Here is a 23,111-nt window from a genome sequence, read left to right as displayed (position 1 = left end):
TCATTATTTCTTGCATTTATCATGTTTTAAATACAAGTCACGAGAAATGCCTGAGATGTATTCCTGACTTAGAATAGATCTCCACAATGGTTCTGATGCAGAGAACTCTCTTTATTATCGTTTAAGACAACTCTAGAAAGTTTCAAACTGTTGAGGACGAATATTCCCATAATGGGGTTGACTAATAGAATTCTTCCTGTGTTATTTCTGTTTTGATCACTGAAAGAAATCTGGGTGTGCCAGAGGTATAGTTTTAACTTGGCAGGGGGATCATTGCGATCTGGGCAATTTTGAGGACTTATCGTTCTATTGACGAGAATCGATAAGTTGATTTTGTCAGAGGTGTAATTTTAACGTGACATGAGAAATATTGCGATCAGGGCAATTTTGAGGACGAGAATCGATAAGTTTATTTTTGTCAGAGGTGTAATTTTAACGTGACAGAAGAAATATTGCGATCAGGGCAATTTTGAGGACTTATCGTTCTATTGACGAGAATCGATAAGTTGACTTTGTCAGAGGTGTAATTTTAACGTGACAGAAGAAATATTGCGATCAGGGCAATTTTGAGGACTTATCCTTCTATTGACGAGAGTCGATAAGTTGATTTTGTCAGAGGTGTAATTTTAACGTGACATAAGAAATATTGCGATCAGGGCAATTTTGAGGACTTATCGTTCTATTGACGAGAGTCGATAAGTTGATTTTGTCAGAGGTGTAATTTTAACGTGACATTTGTGGGGAAAGAATATTATAGCATCTCACAGGGGAGAACTGCTATGCGTTTTATCATCGGAGCGATGAATTGTGATACTTGTGATTTGAGTAGGATTTTGGGGAAGTTTGTTACTCTAAATCGACAATGAGTTGGAGACTTATCATTCTATTTTTTGAGAATTGATAAGTGGATTTTGGGGTGTAGTATTAACCCAATGAGAATTTGAATTCTGCTGAAGAAATACAGAGGTCTTGATTAACACTCTGTTAAGTGAGCTTACAAGTGCATGTTCTTCGTTTAGAAGAATTGCAACGCTGGGGTGACCTTCGCGTTTGATATTTGAAACGCGAGGTTCGAGCCTTCGTGACGTTAGCTAGAGCCTTGCACTTGTGAAATTTGAACGCGACTGTGAGCTTCGCGTTTTGAAGATGGTTGGGATTCACTTCCTAGAATCTCGTGCCCTCTTAACAGCTTGACGGCTGTTATAACTAGACCTGAACGGTCACGTTAAAAGTCAATTGACTTTCAAGAATTTCGGCTATTTCCAAGAACGAAAACTCTCGTTTGATTTCGGTGAAATCTCCGACGAACTTCGTCTCCTTCTTTCAAAGGACCTTCTTCTGATCAACTGCATCAATGGCACCTCGGAGAAGGGGTTCGAACTCCAAGAGAGTCGCTGAGGTGACTCCCGACATGCCGTCGGCTGAGAACACTGGCGGTGTTCTTGTTCATGCGGGGACTTTGCCGTCGACGTCGCCGTCGCAGGGGCCTCCCTGTCGTGGTGAGTGCTGACCATGATAACTCGCCATGGCAAGTTCTCTGAAAACCCTAGATGGGTTCTTGATAACGAGGAATATGACTCGTTATAACTCAATGAAAACGCGGGGTTGGGATCCCATGTGGGTCTCGACCCTCGCGTTCAAATTTTTCAACACGAGGTTGACTCTCATGTTTTGAGACTTCTGACACGAGGTTCGACCTTCGCGTTGGAGATTTCTGACGCGAAGCTCGACCTTCGCGTTGGAGATTTCGACATGAGCCTTTGTATTTCTGACTATGTCTTCATGTCGATAGCTCGCTTCTAGCTACTAACTTCTGCTTTTGATTGTGCAGTGCTTCTCCCAAACGTGCCGCTTTCACAAGAGCACCATTTCGGATATATTGGTGGACCTGACCCGAATGAATTATTCAGTCTTCAGAACAGGATTCCATTGTGTACTTTTCCTGATTCGGAAAGAGCGGAAACGATCAAATTCCCTCAATGCTCTACTCTCAGGATTTTGATAACTGACTTAGACTTGGAGACCCCTGTTGGTCATGCCCAGTTTCCTAAACTAGCCTTCATATTTGGAGATCGCATACCAGTCGATGACCATCTCACATATGTAGAAGATTCGAAGCTGCTGCAGAGAACTGATAATCGCTTTTTATTTCTCCCAAACATGAAGAGGATGTACCCACTCTCCTATTTCTTGAATGTGAGCTGCCGTCGGGGTTTGACCTTTGACATAGTAAAGGAGAAGGAGAACGTGTCGCTTGGATTTGGTCGACGAGCTCGTACACAAATCGGGGAACAACTCAAGGGGTTAAAACCTGGTTTGTTTGAGAAGAAAGAGCTGGTTCCGGAGATGCCACGTCCAGCGAACATTTTTATCCGCCAATTCCTTGCAACTCAGGGTGAATTCTCTACCCAGACGTTCAGGTCCCCTGGATGGGTCTGTTCTGGCGAAGGAGGTTGGTGGACCCGCATGGTTGACTTTGTTCTTGAAGAGCTTAAAGACTCGCTCGCTCAATCGGGTCTCACAGTTCCTGTGTTAGCTACGCGACGGGGAGTCGTGCAGAGTCTTCATAATTTCTTCGCTATGTTGGAGAAATATAACCCTGACAGCTGCACATTCTTTACGCCTGCTGGAGAGTTAGGTTTTGCTCTTCATGAAATGCAGGCAGTGTCGGGGCTGTCGCTTGGAAAAACGCCCTACGAGGAGTTTATTCCCACCACTGAGGAGCTTTCCTTACTGAAGGTGACGCACCCGGAAATTTATGCTACCTTCTGGGAATTGATGTGCCACTTCCACATATATGCCCAAGTCTTTGGGATGCGTGGAGGGGGCATTATGCATACCACATGGGCAGACTACCTCTTTCAAAACTTAAATAGGAAAGACGTAGCCGTATCCCGTGTCGCAGTTGTCTCACTTAAGGACGCCCAGGCTCGGATTAAGGCTCCTGGTGCTACTTATAAGACAGAGCATGCCGAGGATGACTTTGAAGCTGGTGTCGAATTTGAAAGTTTCCACTACCAAGCCACAGTTCCTATCTCTGACACGGCTCTACTTGCAGGCTTCTTCATGATTTGGTTGAAGCGGTGTGTGGTACCGTCAAGACCAATAGAAGCAATATTAGCTGAGGTTGTGTACCCAGCTGTTTTGCTAGCGCATGGGAGACCTGTGAGTCTCCTTACTGCTATGGTTGGCTGTATCCAGAACGGCCTGAGGGTATTGACTTCAGAACTTCTCAGTGCTTCGGGAGTCAAAGCTACTAAGAAGAAAACTGGGAAAGCTCCTCAACCACGTGTACCAATGCCGTATACATATTTAGTGGCCTGGTTCGTGTTGCATTGCCCTTCCTTGATGACGGGAGTGCATGAGGGGGATGATGCTTATACTCCCTTCGTACAGAGATTGGAGCCGGCCACGTGGACTAGTTCTTATATAGTCAGGGCTCGACAGTTTCTATCTCGGGAAGATAATTACCGGGTTTTCTGCTGTGCTCCTAACTTTGACGGAGCTGATGTTGAGGATGCTTGCTTCATGGATTTTCTTTTTGAAGGCTCGTCTTCTTTGGAAGAGGGTACATTCAGCTGGCTTCTTATGATCAGGTTGGGCTACCTGGTCTATCGCTCGCGGGAGAAGTGCGTAATCGAGCCTTACATGCCTTCTCGGTTCACCAGACAGTTTGGATATGACCAACTCTATGTTGGCAATCCTAACCCGGCGTTAGCTCAGATTGTGAATTTATACGAAGGAGCTCACGCATGGTACTTTTTCTCCGCCGGGGGAACCCATGCGCAATTCACTTTACCCCATTCACCACCCGGCTGCTCTACTGTTATGGATTTCCGCCAGTGGTTTGTTGAAGCTTCTCGGATTCCGGAATATGACGTTTATACTTCATGTATAAACGAGATTCGGGAATTATACCGTTCACGGAGTGGTTCTGCGAGTACTCGTCTGCCAGGGATGGAAGAGTACCTATCTTGTGAACAGGAAGCGATCGGAGCCGTTGAAGCTCCTAAGGACTTGTCTACCATAGAACCTTCTGAAGAAGAGGTTCCTACGGGAATTGAAGAGGGAGAGCCGATTGATGATTCTCCCGAAGAAAAGACAACTGAGGCGATTCCTACAGAAGAGTCCGTTCCTACACCTCGTTCTCTAAGATCGGGTAAGAAAGCTCTTTCTGCTGCTGAGCAAAGTGAGTATGACAGGAGAATCCGTAAGCGGATACCTGTCATGGCCAAAAATTCCAAGAGGGCCAAATTAATGGGGGATGCGATGAAGTCTGCGCTCGTTGAGCATTTTACTGACGGAGAGGACGAAATGCCCCAATTGATCCCCTCGGTTCCTGAGGACGATAGGGCTGGAGAGGGCCCTTCTTCTGAAGTTGCTCCAACACCTGTTCAGGATGATCATACGGATCCAATCTATCCAACTCTTCCTCCTCCGCGCTCAAGGGCTTTGAAGAAATCAATTGATGAACTGGAACGTTGGATGCAAACAATTATTAATATGGTTAGTGTTGAGGGGGCTTCTCTTGAAGACTGTGAATCCATCTTGGGCCAATGTTTGGACGACATCAAAGCTAAAGGGGATGCATCCTGGACTGAGCACTGCCAGGGGCAAATCACTCTTTTGATGATAGAATTAGCAGCTTTCAGGGAGCTACAGCGCACCAATTTAGATTCTGAAGTGGAGCCGGCTCTTTCCTTGGCGATAATCTCGAGGGCGCATCACCCAGGGGCTCTTCGCAAGGACCTGTCTGATAAAAAGGCCCGCATATCAGCTTTAAGGAAGCGACACTCTAAAGCATATGCTAAAATCAAACGTGTTGCTTCTGATATCCGCGGTATTGAAGAGACTATCGCTCGATTAGAAGCCGAGTTGGACCAGAAGAAAGCCCAATTGGCCCACTATGAGGATGTCAGGAAAGAGCTTGAGCATAAAAGTGGCCAAATTTATACGAAATTTTGCCGTACACTCCACGCAGCTGAGCAGACTCGTAAAGACATTGTTGCTACTCTTCCTATTGAAGCAGAACTCAGAAAGGAGATCGAGGAACAAGTCCGAGCGGCTCACCGGGAGAAACTCTCTGCCTTCAAGTCTAGGCTAAAAACCCTCAAGTTAATGAAGCCTGATGTTTAGCTCTTGACCTGTTTTTGATTAAGGAATTTTGTATCTTTTTCATTTTGTGTTTGGATTAACAACATTGAATGAAAACGATATCACTTTTGCTCTTTATCGTCCCTTTTTGCTGAAATCTGACAAATGCAAATGCTATCGAAATTCCCTTTATTTATTTAGAATAATTCCATCAAATTACAATCGTCAGAGGTGTAGTGTTAACATGACGAAATACAAGATAGAATTACACTATGAATAGGCAACCCCAGCCTGATTTGGTTGGGGTTTATCCGTTCCTTAACCTTTTTGTTGTAGGCTTTGGAAATCCGGGCTTGATACAACTCGATCTGTTGTTGAGCCTGAAGTCGCTTGTCGTCTAAGGCTTCAAGTTCTTGCAGACGTCGTTGATGCTTTTCTTCTTCTGTTAGTCCAGTTGTGATAGCGACTCTCAGAGAAGGGATCTGGATTTCTAATGGCAATACAGCCTCACAGCCGTATACCAAAGAAAAAGGTGTGTCTCTTGTAGAGGTCCTTACCGTAGTGCGGTAAGCGCACAGACATTCACCAAGTCTTTCATCCCAATCGCGCCGGCTTTTAGAAACAAACTTTTTGAGAAGCTTATCTATGGTTTTGTTAAAAGCTTCTGCAAGACCATTTGCTGGTGGATAATATGCCATGGATGCAACACTTTGGATTCTAAATTTGTCACAGAATCTCTGAAACCCAAAGCTGACGAATTTTGTCCCGTTGTCGTGAACTATTCGCCTCGGGACTCCAAAACGGTAGACAACGTGATGCTTGATAAACTTGATTATGTTTGAAGTCTTGACTTCTTTTAACGGGATTGCCTCCGTCCATTTGGAGAAATAGTCGGTTATGGCTAGAATGAACCGGTGTCCCTTGGACGTTGGAGGGGAAATCGGTCCGACGATATCCATACCCCACATTTCGAATGGCTAAGTCGCTGATGTGGGGTGTAAGTTTCCTGGTGCTTGGTGGATGAAATCCCCATGAATTTGGCACGCGTGACAACGTTTAGCATAGTCAACCGCGTCTGAAAACATCTTCGGCTAATAATAGCCGATGCGTCGGAGGCGATCTCCTAACTTAGCTCCGGGCTGATGAGCTCCGCACATTCCACCGTGGGCTTCCTTAAGGGCCTCTTTTGCTTCCTTCCGAGAGAGACATCGAAGCAGAACTCCATCATGCGATTTACGATACAGGACTTGAGAGACTGTGTCGTAATAGAATCGGAGGGCCTTTCGTTTGATAGAGGCCGCTTCCTTAGGATCTTCTGGCAGAATTCCATACACGGCATAGTCTTGTACAGACTTCTCCTGACGTTGTCTCATCTGAGTTTTCCTCTGTAGGAATCTTGGAAAAGTATAGCTTACGTCCCATGACCGGAATCGTTGTTTCGACCTCTGGTGGCAAGGCTAGGGAAGTTGCCAACGAGGCTAAAGCATCGGCATATGCATTCTGAGCTCTTGGCACGTATTTGATAAAGAAGCCTTCGAACTTTTGAGCCTGCTCTAGCATTGCGAAGTAATACGGGATCAAATCCTCATGACGTACCTCATATTCTCCTCGGACTTGATTAACGATGAGCTGAGAGTCACCGTAAGCCTCGAGGTGCTGAATATTAAGTTCTTCAGCACATTGCATTCCTAATAGCAGAGCATTATACTCGGCTATGTTGTTGGTGCAAGGTTCGATTAAGGAGAATCCTCTGGGAATTACATGGCCGTTCGGAGAGATTAATACTACTCCTACTCCTGTCCATGAGGATTTGCTCTGGATGCACCGTCGAAGAATAACTTCCACACTTGCGTAGCTTCTTGGGTAGCGCAAGCTTCAGCAACCTCGTCAGGTAATTCCTCATACAATTTAGACGTTCCCGATACTGGATGATCGGCTAAGAAGTCTGCCAGTGCTTGACCCTTGACCGCCTTTTGGGGCATGAACTGCATGTCGTACTGTGACAAGAGAATGGCCCATTTTGCAAGCCGGCAATTCAGAGATGATGGTTTCATCATCAGCACTCTCAAAGGATTTACTTTGGAGATGACGTGAATTGTCTGTCCAACTAGGTAATGTCGCATCTTTTGAATTGCGAATACCAAAGCGAGACATTTTTTTTCGACCGGATTGTACCGGTGTTCGGCTCCCATCATAGTCCTGCTCAGGTAGTAAATGGCTTGTTCTTGACATTGATCATTGTTCTGGGCCAACAAAGCTCCAAGAGAATGGTCCATGGCTCTCACATATAACAGGAATGGTTTTCCTGATATCGGGGCCATGAGAACTGGCGGTTGAGTGAGATATCTTTTAATCTCCTCGAATGCTTTTTGGCACTCTCCATCCCAAACAAAGGATACTCCTTTCTTCATGAGCTTAGAGAAAGGTTGGCAACGCCCTGAAAGATTTAAGATGAATCTTCAAATGAAGGCCAGTCTGCCCTGCAAACCTCTGAGCTCTTTGAGATTCTTCGGAGGTGGCATGTCTTGGATGGCACGCACTTTTTCCGGATCAAGAGAGATTCCTTTGGATGTAACGATAAACCCCAGGAATTTTCCACTTGAAACTCCGAGGAATGATTTTGTCGGATTCATCTTCAGCTGATGTGCTCGCATGATTTCGAACATTGTCTTCAGATCTGCAAGATGATCGTCTTTGCATTGGCTCTTTACCGCTATGTCATCAACGTAGCACTCGATCTTCTTTCGGAGGTGTTCGTGAAAGATCGTGTTCATTGCATGCTGATAAGTTGCACCTGCATTCTTTAGGCCGAAGGGCATCACTGTGTAGCAATACACCCCCAGTGGTGTTCTAAAAGCAGTGTGCTTCTCGTCGTCCGGGTGCATCTTGATCTGATTGTACCCAGAGAATCCGTCCATGAAAGACATCCGTTCATACCCGCAGGTGTTGTCGATCATAACATCCGTGATAGGAAGTGGGAATTCGTCCTTTGGACAGGCGGCATTAAGATCGCGGAAATCGATGCATATCCGGACTTTACCATTCTTCTTAGGAACTGGAACAATGTTGGCTACCCAATCTGGGTGTTGTTCTTCCCTCACAAAACCTGAGTCTATAAGCTTTTTAACTTCTGACTCGATTGATTCCATGATCTCTGGACGAAACCTACGTTGTTGTTGTTTAACGGGTTTTGCGTCCGGATCAATGTTGAGACGGTGCACGGCAACCTTCGGGTCAAGGCCAGGCATATCTTCATAGTTCCAAGCGAAGACATCTATATATTCTCGGATGAGAGATATAAGGTCTTCCTTCTCGGTGGATGATAGGTCTTCGGCTATAAAGATGGGCTTGGGGTCAGACTCATCTCCCATGTTGACTTGGATCACTTTATCTTCAGTGGGTGGTTCACGTTGTTCGAAACGCATATCCCACAGGATATTGAGACGCTTGATCCAAGGATCATCAGTCGATTCCAATAATTCCTCGTCACCCCCTGCGTCTTCGTCTGGATGACTTGTTGAAACCATGTTCACAGTCAAGTTTTTAAAGAAGGGTCCAACGCTGACGTCGGACTCGTATGATGATATTCCGGATGATTGGTCATGACGTAAGTAATTACTGATTTCGTTTTCCGAGGCGGGGGGAGGTGTGACATAACCCACACCCCTTCTGATTTTTTGATAATAATCCGGAGGTTTTCCTTCAGGAGTGAGAGACATCCGGATCGGTGTTCGTCTTCCCTTCCCGAAGTTCAGGCCCTATTTCTGATTAAAATTATACCCCATTCGTTTCATTAAGTATTTAGAATTGGGTTCATGGTAATGGAATTGGGGAACCCCATCGTCTTCTTCCGAACTTTCACGTTGGAGTGGTTCGGATTTGACTTTACCAAAACAGATCGGCTTCTGCCCTCTCCTTTTGGATGGGACTTTGAAGAAAGCCTTCTGTGCGTCCTCCACTTCTTCATCCGAAGCGAAAGATGACTGGATTGGTAAGGTGAGTGACGCCTCGGTGCACAGTACGTGCCATGGGTTGGTACCTGCACTAGAATCATTCTCTATTTGTTTATTTTTAAGAGGGATATCAGACAAGTACGCTAAAATAGAATCTTCATTAATGAACCACTCGCCCTCGCTCGGTACATCATTATTATTCTCACCCTGACCCATTACATCAAAGTTTAACTCCCAAGGACAATCTTCATCGGGATCTGGTTCGATGTCAGCTTCATTGCCGCTGTCTACATCTTCTTTCTCTTGGGATTCCAAGTAAAAGATAGAGTCGGTATGGAAGTTTTATATCCCTCGGAAGGGGTATTTTTCTGCAATCAAGGTTCTGACTTCGCCCTCGTCATTGGCGTACTTCATAACCTGATGCAAAGTAGATGGGACAATGCGGTTTGCATGTATCCACGGTCGTCCCAGCAAAAGATTGTAGGACGTGTCCGCATCTATGATGTAGCATGCTACTTCAGACTTAAGATCTCCGATCTGACATCTGAGTTTGATCTTTCCCAGGGGTCGGGTGCTGTTTGCATTGAACCCGAAGATAGTAGTCTGGGTGGTGTGCAATCGGTGCATAGGAATCCCTAAGACCTGCATGACCCTGTAAGGCATGATGCTGAGCGCTGAGCCTGGGTCAACCTGAACACGACTGATTTCAGAGGATCCAATATACCCTGTGTAGTATAGTGGTCGGTCATGTTCATGTTTGACCTGCATGTCTTCTTGCGTGAACGATATGCAGGGTAGACTCCTCGCCGCTTGCAGACATTGTAGACACGTTTGATCATCAGAGGCTTCGGGAGCCGGGGTGACTTGGGTGATGAAGCTCTCTGTATTCTTTAAAGCTTCGATCAGAGCTTCCTTGGTAGTTTTGGATAACTTCAGGAGCTCATACAAGGTAATCCTGGCCGGTATGTTGGCCAACTGTGCCATAACGTTGAACTGGAAAGGAGCACTTGATTCTCCGGTTTCCTGGTGGAGATTCCTGTGGAATCGGAGCTCCTTCTGTTTTCCTTTGTCCACTGGCTTTTTCGGCACAGAATCCCCAGTGTCTTGGGGCTGTTCTTCGATCTCTGGAGCATTCTGGCCATAATCCCTCAGGTAAGCTTTCCCTGACCGAGTGCCAGGATTGCCTTCTGGGTATGCTGCTAGAACAATCCTCTCTTCTTCTGAATCAGTAAGAGGTCTAAGGTGGTCATCATTTTCAGTAATGGAGGGGCTAATCATGTTGGAAGACATAGCCTTGCCTCCCTTCTTTTTGGACGAGGTGTTCATCCATTGTTGATCTCCTAGCAGATCAGGGTGGACCCACATGATTTCCCCTTTTGGGGTAGTGAGGGGCACCAACCCCCTGTCCTTCTGACTATGCAAGTCAACATTCTTCAGACGCATTTCTCCCTTGCGAATGGGGACGACGCCGTTCGCAGTTACTACCGGGGGGAAGTCACCGAATTGGACCGCTATCATATTAGTGGATACGGTCTTCTGCTCTTTGGTAGGATGTCCAAGGAATCTGTGATAACGACAATAGTTGGGGTCATCCACTTTCCCTGCTTCATCCGGCTTCCTGACCTCGGGCAATTGTAGCTTATTGTTCTTTCGGAGCAGCTGGAACAAAGTATCTACATGCTCCTCCTTAAACGAGTACTGCTTGGGCGCTCTTTGTTGATTTGGTGCCTTGCCTTGCTTATTCGGCGGTGGTACTCGTGTGTAGTCGGCTGCCAAAGTCTCCTTTCCCTTAGACCGCTGTGCATTTTGCTGATTGCGTTGCTGCTGCGGCTTGGGTTGTGGTATTTCTTCAGCTTTGACACGCGCCACTATCTCCTCAGCTTGTTCTCCTCGTGAAACTAGTTGTCTCCAGGAGCGACATTCTGCCACCCCCATTTGAGCAAGGAGCTGGGTCTGCATGTTGTGCCTGCAAGTTTCAACCAGAGTTGATTGTGTCATACCTGAGGGGCATCGTAATGCCATGCTGCGGAATCTTTCCACATGGGCCTTGATAGACTCTCCTTTCCTTTGCTTAGTGGCAAGAAGAGTTGGGACTGAGACCTCTGTATCGTCCTCAAAGAACCTGGCCAAGAATAGCCTTTCCAGGTCTACCCATTTCTGGATAGATCCGGCAGGCAATTTCATGAACCATTCGAAAGCGACACCTTTAAGGGTACCGATGAATAGCCTGGTCAGGATGGCGTCGTTTGCTACCACATCCCCAGTTTGGGACTTGAAGTAGTAAATGTGCTGATTAGGCGATCCTGTACCATCGAACGGTTGCAAGGTAGGAGCCTTAAACTTCGGTGGGTAGGGAGCTGTATCCCACTCAGCAGGGTAAGGCCGCACTACCCCTTCTTCGCGGAGTTCGCTTCTGTTGGCGATTGCGTTAAGGCGAGCCTCCAACTCATCCACCTTGGTAGATTAAGGGTGCAGTTCTTTCTCCATCTCTTTCTCACCTTCAGAAGAGGATCCCAAGTTGTGAGTCTCACGATCTGAATATTCGTGCACTTTTTGCTTTCCCTTTGAAGTTGTTCTCCGGGAAGACTCAGGTTTGTGGACTTTTTCAGCAAGAAGCTGAGCCAACATATCCTTTAACTAGAGAAGTGTCTCCTGCTGTGCCTGGATCATGACATGATGTTCGTCCACTCTTTTGGCTATGTCTTCATGGTTCCCTGTCGTGTAAGCGGAGACCTCCCGTGCTCCGACAGAGCTTGAAGATTGAGATTCTGCTATTGCCGAATGTTCATCACTTGTTGCAATGCCCTTGGCTAAATTTTGATAGTTAACCGGACGAATCGCTCCTGTCCGAGTCCGAGTATTCTGATATACTCCTTCGAACTGGTCACAAATTTCTCGGACAGTCGGGGGATGACTCTCTTGTGACTCATCGGAGTCAGTATGCGAAGCTTTCCCTCGGCCGATCATATTGATAGTGACCTGAGGGTATTCCGCTTCAGCTGTCTTCTTTCTGTAGCGGCGTTGTCGTTTGGCAGGCCTAACGACGTTCGTCAATCTGTCGAATACGGACTGCCGAGGGGCGGATGCACGAGATAAGTCTCTCACACTGACATGAGTGAGCTGCTTGTGCTGTTGATTTTCCTCTCGACAACAATTCCCGCAGATCAGGAACTTGGGAGGAAACTTTCCCCGGGCTTGGAGGTGGAGATGGAACCCCCTGCCCTTGGGTAGGTGAGATTGGTTCTTGTCGAACGTGGATTTTGAAGCCACACTGACTTTTTTGAACCTGACGGACCTCTTGAAGATCGCGTTCTTGAGAAGTAACGCGAGGGTCGCGTTGGGATTTGGAAACACTAGGCTGAGGCCTGCGTTTAAATGATGAACCTGAACTCTGAGAGCCAAGTTTTGGTTGAACGCGCCCTTAGAGGGTCGCGTTTAGATTGAACGCGTCCCTGGGGGTCGCATTTAAGTTGAACGCTCCCCTGAGGGTCGCGTTTGAGTTGAACGCTCCCCTGAGGGTCGCGTTTGAGTTGAACGCTCCCTTGAGGGTCGCGTTTGAGTTGTGAAACAGACTCTTTAGAGTCATGTTCTGTTGGAACGCGCCCCTGGGGGTCGCGTTTGGTTGAGGGTCGCGTTTAGGTTGAACGCGCCCCTGAGGGTCGCGTTTAGGTTGAACGCTCCCCTGAGGGTCGCGTTTGAGTTGAACGCTCCCCTGAGGGTCGCGTTTGAGTTGAACGCTCCCTTGAGGGTTGCGTTTAAGTGGTGAAACAGACTCTTGAGAGTCATGTTCTATTAGAACGCACCCCTGGGGGTCGCGTTTGGTTTTGGCAGCTCTGCTCTGGGGGCTGCGTTTTGAAGTAACAATGCGCCACTCAGGATCGCGTTTGAGCTGTATCAGCCGAGGCTCATAGTTAGGCTCGTTGCCACGCAGTGAGCGTTCTTCTTTGGGAACACTAGGCTCGGTTGGATTTTCCGAAACGCGATCTTCGCGTTGGGCCAACAATCGGCTTTCTCGTAAGTGTGCTCGTCGTATGGATCTTCTCCGTCGGCGAGCGGCGTTCTTTTTGGCTTGTTTCAAAGCCTTAGCAGCAACGTTGTTGACGTTTACAAGACTCGTCTCCTCCAGAGGCCGTTTGTGGCCCGAAGCATGTCTTGCTGACGCGGACGTGGGATTCTCCGCCAACAAGGCTAATTTGAGTTCCTGACCGAAGGAGAGGGCTTTCTTCGGCACGTCAACAACAGAGTTAACCTTGTTGAAGGTCTTGCGGGTATCTTGCTTAGCCTTGGGGCTAAGTGATCCAGAGGATAATGCTTCCTCGTATTTTGCTTGATCAAACTCCACAACGAGAGTTTCTACTGTTGTTCCGAAACCGTTCGACTCATGTTTGAACAAGTCAAACGCCCAATCTGGCGTTCAGAACCCAACTTCGCTTCTTAGGATTGAGACGCGAGGTTGGGTGTTAGCTGAACACCATTGAACGCGAGGGTCGCTCACGTTTGGCTTGTGCATTGTCGACGCGAGGGTCGCTGTTGGTTGAACACCATTGAACGCGAGGGTCGCTCACGTTTGGCTTGTGCATTGTCGACGCGAGGGTCGTTGTTGGTTGAACACCATTGAACGCGAGGGTCGCTCACGTTTGGTTTGTGGCTTGGCGACGCGGGGGTCGCTGTTGGTTGGACACCATTGAACGCGAGGGTCGCTCACGTTTGGCTTGTGCATTGTCGACGCGAGGGTCATCGTCATTTCCCATATTTGTAACGCGGGGATGACATCCGCGTTTCAGAAGGAGCTTTTTGACTTGTAGCTTCTTCTGTGAAGCGTTGCGAGGACCGTTGTTCAGTAATCCTGGCTTTAGCTGTTGTGGAGTGTGAAAGTCGTCAGATTGTAACTTTCACTGTAGATTGTGAAGATTGCTGAATAGAGTTTTCATCCGTTGTCGGAAGTGTCGTTGAATTGTAACTCCTCTCGATCTATGTGAAAAGCCCTCCATTCGCAACTTTCGTTAACCGACCCGAAAGCTATTTGATGGTAGCTTTCGTTGTAGGAGCTAGACGGGAATCAACATCCATAGTGTTTTGAAGATGAATATTTGCCCACAGCTCTCTACCAAACAACTATCTGATTGTATGTTTCGGTTGTCGGCGCGAAAGCTATTTGATTATAGCTTTCGTTGTGAGAGTTTGACGGGAATCAACATCCATAGTGTCTTGAAGACGAATATTTGCCCACAGCTCTCTACCAAGCAACTCACCAACTAAGTCCAGCCTTTTATTTCTGAAATCATCCCACTACTCATCAGCATCTCTAATAGTTGTTAATATAATATTAGTGCTGTTGTCGCAGCCATCAAGATCAATCATCTCAGAAGTGAGGTCGTGTTTGTGGCGATTGTGGAGTTGTGGATGCAGTGATTGGGAAGTCGTCTGATTGTGACCTCCATTGTCGGAGCTTGTTTGGATAAGCTATCTATTGTGATTTTTAGACAGCCTACACTAACGCTTTTGAGAGTTTCAATGGTATGCTTAGGGGAGCACGTAGTATACCAATATAGTTATTAGTTGTAAAAATATTTTACAGACTTAATAAATTCTTACTTAGATGATGCACACTTGGAGCAAATATCCCGTCAAAGTTGATGCCGAAAGTTGAAGGCATATTAGCAAATCGGCTTGTGCAGAATCTAAGACTTCATCCGGGATGTCTTTGTAAAGCTTGAAAGACTCGAGAATGGAGTGTTCTGCCAGAAAATTAGCTATTGCTTGACTCTTAACTGCTTTCTGCGGCATAAATATCATGTCGTATTGTGATAGCAATATCACCCATTTTGCTAACGTGGAATTTAGTGACCCAGGTTTCGTCAGGAGTATTCATAGAGGATTGACTCTTGAAATGACTATAGGGGAGTAAAATTGGGTCTCGATACAAGATTTGTATTAATTGAATGGTTTTTACAAATCAATAAAATCCAAGATTACAATAGAAGCAGAGAGAAGGCTCTCCTCGTTAAACGTGAGTTCTTCGGTAGCGATAGGATGCCTTCCTTGATGCTCTTGTTGAATTTAATTCCCTTGGACGATCCGATCAAAATTACAGTTGAGCTTCAGTACGTAGTAGAAGCTCTTGTGTGATTGAGTTCGAATATATCCGAGCTTGATGAATATCAAGGTCGAATGCTTAGAGCGGCTATGATGTAAGAGTTTGTAATGAGCTTAAGAGTCTCAAATCTGAGAGTTTAGATTGAGTCTACTTCAATAATTAAAGAAAAGAGCCAAGAATGTTCTACCTAACAAGCCAATGAGAGAGCCTCTATTTTAAGAGTCTTAAAAATACCAAACTTCTCAATCAAATTGTTAGCTGAACCCCTTTCATGTTGACAAATGGGTCCTATAAATAGGCAAGGGAATGCATGAGTCATCCCTCGATTTGTGGGATATGACCACTAATATGAGTAAGGAGTAACATACTCCCCCTATAGCTATGGGATGTGACCACTATAGGTGTGATGGGAGCCATGCCTCATTACCCAGGACATGAAAAGTGGGTGTGCCCACTCCCATAAGCAAACAGCCGCTTGCACTATTCAAGTGGGGCTGACAGGCTTATAGGCAAGCTTGAGAGTTGCTTGAACGTTCAGGTGAGCTTGCAGGCGAGCTTAGAGAATAGGTGAGGTCAACTGGCGGGCCCCTCGAATGTGTGAACTGACATTCATTGATAAGCTGAGTTCGTGCGGGCGAACTCACAACAAACGTGCTTGACTCGTTCAGGCGAGCAAGGTGTTCAGGCGAGGTCGAGCTCATACTGGAAAGCTCGATAATCGGGCAAGCTTGATAATTAGGCAAGCTTAACTCATGCTGGTGAGTTAGGCAAACATGCAAGATTGACGAGGTTTGGCACGTGCAAGCGAGCCAAACAAACAGGCGAGGTTTAGCTCATGCAGGCGAGCCAAACAAACAGGTGAGCTTGACTTGTGCTGGCAAGTCAAGCAAACAGGCGAGGTTTGATCTTCTTGATGTAAAGGTAATTTTTATTGCCTACAAGACATCTTTTAAAGTTTTCAGACCTACATTAGGTTTCATGTGGTCAAGAATACTTTGAATGAAGAGGATCATTGTTCATTGGTTTGGGTGAACTTGATCCCCTTGGTTGAGTTGAGCTCTTCAGGTGAGCTTGATGAAGTGTAAGAGAGCTCGAGTCTTCAGGCGAGCTCAAATCATTGGCATGTGAGCTCCTAATGTGCAGGCGAGCTTTAAACATCGTCAGGCGAGCTTCGTGCTTGCAGGCGAGTTAGATCACTGCAGGCAAGGCCCAAGTTGGTGGCGAGTGAGCCACGTGTTTTCGGGTGGTTTCTTATGCTTGCCAGCTAAGGGGACGTGGACACATCAGATCATATTAAATATGATCTGACGGGGTGGCCTCGTCTTCATGCACTCGATCTGAGCCGTGGAATTGGGGGCACCTTTGATCTCAACCGTTGTCTCAACGAGAGATCCAGACCGCTAATTTTAGCAATTTGATCTCGACCGTCGATTTGAATACGAATCACCTTGTCGTTCGAGTTTTGAATCTAGACCGTTCGATTTAAGGCTTGCCCTCGACCGTTCGATTCTAACTGTCGACTTTGAATTGCTACAGGCGATCTGAGCCATTGGCTTTGGTTGAGATATTGAATCTCAACTGTTGAAGCTTCGCCTATATAAAGCCTTCATCTCCCTCCTTAGGAGATTATCGTGGTTTCAAAAACCGCTCACATCTTCGATGAGAATAGAGCGTGCTCTCTCCTCATTTCCTCTTGACGTCGAGATGGACCCCAAATCGAAGAAGGTTTCTATCAAGGGGAAGGGGAAGGCTTCCTCTTCTACAGTCACCGCTGTTACAACCACCTTTTGCATGGCCTAAACCATTATGGTGAGTTTAGGGGAATGCAGGTTGGGACTGAACCCATGACCGAACAAGATGAAGAAGATGAACCGTATTTTTTCATCTTCTATAGAGAGCTTCGTCTACTCAGGTGAAGTTTTGCTATCCAGACGAACTTACTTGTCAGGCAAGCTCTGCATTGATTAGGCAAGCTTCTACCTTTGTCAGGCAAGCTCTGCTTTGCCAGGCGAGCTCTGCTTTTGTTAGGTGAGGTTCTACCCTTGTTAGGTGACTCTGCTTTGTCAGGCGAGCTTCTGCCTTTGTCAAGCGAGCTCTACTTTGTCAGGAGAGTTTTGCTTGTCAGGAGAGCTCTGCATTAAGTGAGCTTAGCTTGATGGAGCTTGCCTACACATGGCAGGTCGCCTGTTTTAAAGACTTAGAAAATTTTCAACTTTGGTCTAAAAATCTCTAACTTCTCTTATTTTGTTTTGCATCTGCATTCTCTAACGAAGCTCTTCTGGGGGCCAGTACCATTGGTCTTGCTGGTGGTACGGGCTTCTCAGCCATGCCTTTCCCGCTACTCAACCCTGTGCCAGTGTTTGACGCTGACAAATCTGCGGAGCAGATGCAAAAGGTGTCTGAGGGACACTACTTGACGCTGCGTGAATTGACTACTGATGTAGCGCTGATGCACAATCAACGTCGGGAGATGAAAAACCCTGACTTTCTATTTGGTGATGTCATGGCTGACCCAACTATCCTACTTCTCGGTGAGAGTAGATGGCTCCGCATGGTGGATGGCGCCCGATATTTCCTTTCCAACATGATGAGGGGATTTTCAATGGTGGAGATTCGCTCACTCTTAGTGCCAAGAGTGATGAACTAAGACCTAACCCCTACCCAGGATGGAGTGACCTGCGGAACCTTCACAGGATCAAAAGCGGGATTTAGCATTGATTGCTTCTACAAGTACGTCACTGCTCTGCATCCAGGTCTGCTGCAGAGTGAGTTACCGATGGAGGAGACAGTTGCGGTGGCGGAGACCTTCCGTCATCACTTCTTTAGAGCTGGGGGGCAATTTCCCCCCAAACACTTCAGGGCTCCAGGGTGGATCCATTCCTCAGCTGACAATAGTCCCTGGTGGTTCAGGATCACAGTGTTCATCTTAGAGGAGAACTCCAACATGTAGGGTACAGAGTTGTACTCTGCCATCAGGGTCACACAATATGGCCTAAAGATCAACGCCTCCCAGTTCCAAAGCATATTGGAACTATATTGCCCGGACAACGTCACATTTTTCACACCCAATGGATAATTAGGTCAGACACTTCATAAAATGTATGAAGTGTCGGGATTACCAATGAGGGACTTTCCCTATGAAGAATATGTTCTAGGCCAGCGAGAGATCAAGTATCTCTCTGAAAAGCTTCCCCAAGTGATGGAGACCCTCTAGGAACTTCTCTGCCATTACCACATCTATTTGAATATCGTCGGGGTAGTAGATCATAAGGGTAAGAAGAAGAGGACTCCGGGAATCAGTCATAAGAATTGGGTTGATTACCTCTTCTAAAATACTAATGATAAGAAGATGCACATCCTACCATTGTATACTTATGATCGTATAGAGGTGGAGAAGAGAATATTCGAGGGTAAGGTCGTAGAAACCCTCGAACATGATGAAGGAGGATTCAGAGTGGGGACGACTTTTGTATCATTCCACCACCAAGCTGAGCCCCTGATATCAACTAAAGCCCTACTTGTCGGGTATCTCATGTTATGGTTGAAAAGATGTGTGGTCCCCACACACTCTTTTGAAGTGATCCCGATAGAGGTCGTCTATCCCACGGTTCGTTTGGCCTATAGACGATCATATGCATTGTTGCCAGCCATGGTAGCATGCATACAAAGTGGACTCCAGACCCTGACGACATAGTTCTGTAGAGTGTTATTTGTTAAGGCAGAAAGAGGAGAAGAGATAGCTAAAACCCCCAATCCCCGTGTCAGCTTGCCATATACCTACTTGATGGTATGGTATGTATTACATTGTGAGTGCCTGATGAGTGTGTCGGCTACACGATAGGAAGAGAAGCTAATTCCCTTTGTTCAGAGGTTGGAGAAGTATTCATGGAAATATAAGGACATTGCTGAAATGAGAAGGGTTTTATCCTTCTTCAGCCATTATGAATTTTACCGGTGCTTTCCATACTTCCCGGGTAGAGGATACGTCGAGTCTCTTCGGGATGCATCGACAGGAGACAACCACACCGCCTTAGGTGGATTCTAATGGCTAGTCAACATTTGACTAGGCTATCATGTCATAATCTATCATGTCCATTGGACGGGCTCATTGTGCTACATGGAGCCCTATCTTCCCTGCAGGTTTTCCCGTCAATTCGGGTATGATCAAATGTACGTAGGGAATATCAACTCTCGATTAAGTTATAAGGGAGGGTTGATGGATGGCACGAGGTTGGTTCTAGACCCACGCAGGGTGCATTGGATCGTGTTTCGAGTTGCCGCTCAGGGACCGCATGCTCTGCCATACACTTACATATTATAAGTAGTATCAGAGCACAAGTGCAACTCCAGAGGGGTTCAATCCCCATGAATCTTGTATGACGGTGCAGAGGCGTCACTCGAGAGCAGCTCCTCTCACATCGAGGTGAGGCGATCATCGATAGATTGAGGATCCCGAGGTGGCTCCTGTCGAAGAAGTCCCCCAAGAAGATTGGGAAGAGGAGCATGGGGGGTTGGGTCACACCCTAGTATTAGACCTCCTGACTCAACAGGATCTCTCTCAGCTTGAGTCTTTTAGAGATCAATAGGTGGCTGAGGAATTGGCTCTCAACTAGAGAGCACTTGGAGTAGGTTAGGGGTGCCCTTGCCGAACGTATGCAGATGTTGGACTTTGCTCCTGCTCTCCCGGCTTCGTTGAAGCGTAAACGGGGGGAGCGTGTCGGCGCTTCTGGAGAGAGGGCGGCCAAGAGAGCTCGCCATGAAGAGGTGGCCACAGATGTTGATGTTAGGGTCACCGGTACCGTAATAGGATCAATTCTATCAGCGTCGGAGGCCACTACACTGATGCTCGTTGCTGTTCAACAAGCATTGGCCTTGCACGATCAAGCGCTCGTGTCGGAAGGTAAAACATCCTCTTATTCTTCCTTCGATTATAGGATCAAATTCTATCACCTCACATTTGTTTAGACTTATCGCAGGAACGATGAATGCGTCGATTCACACCCCCTCTGATGAGGATGAGGAAGAGGAGGAGCCACTCAACTATTCAGGTGAGGGTGACACTGACTCTTGTTGCTCTCCCGACGTTGACTCTCTGGTTGGGACTTAGGAATCACAAGTCCTCTTCCCGCTCAAGTGCTAACTGCTGTCGCTCCATGTATCTTGAATTGTTTATCTTTTTTACTTTTTGGAAGTTATTTTAGTAAATAAGCCGATCCTTATTTGTTTTTGCAAGTGGCATGGCTCCCGAGGCTGCGTGAGAGTGGAGCACCTTGTTGGGAGCTACTCGTGCAGGAGCGTTAGCTTTACCTTGACCACATGTCATTGACCAAGTGGATCCCCTCACCGAGACAACAACTCGAGCTGAGAAGGCGGCTATTCAGGAAGAGGAGGAGCCGATTCCAGAAGAGGCACCAACTAAAGGAGAGAAGTTCCTTGTTGGCCTTCTTGTTTTGATGATGATTTACAAATAATTTACATCTAATATTGTTTGTCTAGTGTTTGTGTTTTATATTTATTCTAGACAAACAATATGTTGGAGGATGGATGGATTCCGCCATAACGATCATATCAAATGGAGGTTGGCAGAATAGTAGGTGAAGCTATGTACAATTCAAGTTCAAGATCCAAATTCAAGCTTTATCCGCAAGTATACCAAGTCGATCTTATTAAAGATCAAGATCTAGCTTAGGTAACTTAGTTTAGGTTTTATATTATGTGTGTTAAGTACCTTAAGTTCAATATCATATACACACACGTATTTGGTTTCTATGTATATATTTAGTTATATATATACATGCATGGTTTTGGGTTTTCATGTTTACAAATATGAAATTACATATTTCATATCTATTATTGTGTTTTGGTTTAACTACTTAGATATGAAACAAATATATTTTCATATACATACTCATATGTTTCATTTTCTATTATATTTGTAAAAATATTGTATTCTTAGTTTTTGGACTTAACAATAATGATATACATATTTTATTAAGTCTACATAATCATTGTGCAAAGTTTCAAAATATGGTTTAGCCAAAATGTTAAACTTCACATGTTTACATTTTCATGTTTTGGCCTATTTTGTAAAATAATGATATTTTTTATTTGGGAAGTCCTTTTTGGAAACCAGTTATTGTAGCATGTTTATTATCATGTTTACAATCATTCTCCAAAGTTTTATATTTTTTGGAATTTATTTGATATTTTTAAACAGTGTTTTAAGATCAGAAAATAACTTTCAAAACCTGATTTCTTGTATCAGTTCATGGTCGACCACCACGGTCGACCGCGCTTGTATTCTTTTTTGAGTAGTCAGCAGAGACTTTTACGGTCAACCGCCACGGTCGACCGTCAGCTCAAATTTTCCCACGTTCGACCGCCACGGTCGACCGCCAAAGTCTTTGGAAGTTTTCTGAGATTCTGTAGTGCCTCGCGGTTGACCGCGAGAATTTCACGGTCGACCACCGATAGCCCAACGGCTATATTGGGTACAGAATCTGTTTCCTGTTTTTCTAGTATTTTTGTTGTTTTGTTTGGGGTTTTGGCTGTTGGTTTCTCTTCCTATATAAACCCCTCAACCCCTCTTTTATCAGCAACCCAATGAAAAGTTTTAAAGAAGTTTAAAAGAGTTTTAACAAGGGTTTTTAGTTGGGTTCAAAGTCTGGTTGGTTTGAAGATTGTTTTACAAGTGAAGAAGATCATTTACAGTGTTTGAACTTCATTTCAATCCACCTCTCCATCTTGTTTTTCAGAGAAGAATTTCTAGACTCTATTTCTAGCTATTTATTTTTTTGTTCATAATTTCTATATGCTAGATTCTAATTGAGTTTAGTTGATTTGATTTCACTCATTGTTTACACACATCCATTTGAGCTTATTGTATTTATATACATAGTATATTTGGGTTGGAGAGAGTTGTAACAATTGAGTTTGAGCTTTTATTGTGTTCTCATCCATATTAGAGAACAATCATTCTTTGTATTGTGCTTAATTGTGAGATCACTTTGTAATACACTTGTACACCAAGAGGAGTGTGTGGTGAGAGTCGGGGATCGTCCCAAGAGGAGTGGCGTCGGTTGACGAACCTAGGGAGAGGTTGTAACTGAGCACTTGAGGGAGACACGGCTAGGTTCAACACTTGTGAGGGTGTAGAGTGGGTTTGCAAGAGTGTGAGTTGTAGAGTTTTCGGTTAGCTAGAAAACCAAGTGTGTAGAAGTTCCGGCTTCCAAACCGGATTGTGATAGTGGATTTCTCCCCGGGAGTGGGGAGCGGGGACATAGGACGAAAGGTCCGAACTCCGTGATTATTTGATTGTGTTTGAGTGTGCTTTGGCGTTTATTCTTATTTGTGCTCATTGCTCATATCGCTATTGTCTCATTATTTTCTTTGCCCACTGTTTTCGCTGAAAGTTGCCTTCATTGCCGAATTCATTATAATTTTAATTGTTTATAAAGAATTCAAATACTCAACAAAAGAAAGAAATAAAGGGTTACAACTCTCTCGAAAATAATGCAAGATCCGTTTGTCGTCTCTTGCTTGCGTGGGTTTTTGGCCAGTGATGGGGATGTCGATATCCGTGGACTACCTGACAATCAGATCAGATCCAATACTCTGTCGATTCACAAAGGAATTTAGAAGCAGAAGCGCTTATCTCGACAACGGAGAGATAATTACTCTTCTTAAGATTACCGCAACGGGATAATCCTGAGGAACGGACACGGGTGATGTAGATCTGAAGAACCTTTCTCTCTTGTATTAAAAAACTCGATCAATCTTCAATCCGGCAGGGCTACGACAATTCTCCAAAATTCTAGATCTGAAAAAATGAGGGTCCTGGGGCTGTATTTATAGGCTCCAAGGAAGTCCAGACGGTTAAAACCGTATAACGGCTGATTTTTAGGGCTGGAGACACCCAAGGGTGTCTCAGCGAGGCCGAGACACCTTTGGGTGTCTCGGCCTTGGCC

This window comes from Asparagus officinalis, chromosome 1 (genome assembly GCF_001876935.1).
Source record: "Asparagus officinalis chromosome 1, Aspof.V1, whole genome shotgun sequence".
Lineage (NCBI taxonomy): Eukaryota > Viridiplantae > Streptophyta > Magnoliopsida > Asparagales > Asparagaceae > Asparagus > Asparagus officinalis.
The sequence above is the reverse complement of the archived record's forward strand: the minus strand, read 5'-3'. Positions refer to the sequence as shown.